The 702-nt window shown below is 46.3% G+C and overlaps 1 protein-coding gene across 7 annotated transcripts in view; it reads right to left on the bottom strand.

The window, feature by feature from the left end:
• FNBP1 (formin binding protein 1) overlaps window positions 1–702 on the bottom strand; it is a 96,394-nt gene that overhangs the window by 3,238 nt on the left and 92,454 nt on the right. The gene's annotated exons all lie outside the window — the stretch shown is intronic.

Here is a 702-nt window from a genome sequence, read left to right as displayed (position 1 = left end):
CTAAAACATAAGAAAGACAAAAAGAAAGAGACTGGATTAGAAAGAGACTGGGGAAAAAGGAATCCCTTAAGAGTTGCACTGCCTGCAGGAGATTAAAGGAAATCCAAGCACCTACCAGGTTACAAAGAGTTAAGAAAAGCTCCTGAACTCAGGCATACATCACCAGCAGTCATCATTCACCCTCAGCCCTTCCCTCCAGGAAGCATGCTGGATCACTGCTCTCCCCTGGGAGGAGGATGTAAAACCCTGGAGCAGGACCCTGCCAGCACTTTCTCAGTGCAACAGTAGAGAAAACAAACAGCTTTCTCCTTTTCGATCTGCTCAGCGTGCTGTAGCTGATCAGGTGATAGCTCCAAAGACCATGACTGATACTGAAGAACAACATGAAGCTAAAACACAAAGAATTTCGCAGACGAGACCAGACTAGCTATCCTTTACACAACAGGCTGTGAAGATCCTTCACTTCTAAGGGAAGCCCAGTAAGAAGCAGGTAAGTGACAGTGCTCTTAGCTTCTAAACTCACGCTTTGTCACATTCCTGTAGCCACAGACCGCTGGCTGAGGGTAAGTTTTCTCTGTGGTCAAATAAAGCTACAATCCAGGAGTTTGATTTGGCTGAAGAGGCTGCTGTATCAAAGGGGATGGATATAGGATGAGTCCAAACTTCCCTGACACTTGGGAGCAGGTTGGAACCTTCAGATCT

The sequence above is a fragment of the Anas platyrhynchos genome, chromosome 18, assembly GCF_047663525.1.
Source record: "Anas platyrhynchos isolate ZD024472 breed Pekin duck chromosome 18, IASCAAS_PekinDuck_T2T, whole genome shotgun sequence".
In the NCBI taxonomy this organism is placed as follows: Eukaryota; Metazoa; Chordata; class Aves; order Anseriformes; family Anatidae; genus Anas; species Anas platyrhynchos.
The sequence above is the reverse complement of the archived record's forward strand: the minus strand, read 5'-3'. Positions and strand labels throughout refer to the sequence as shown.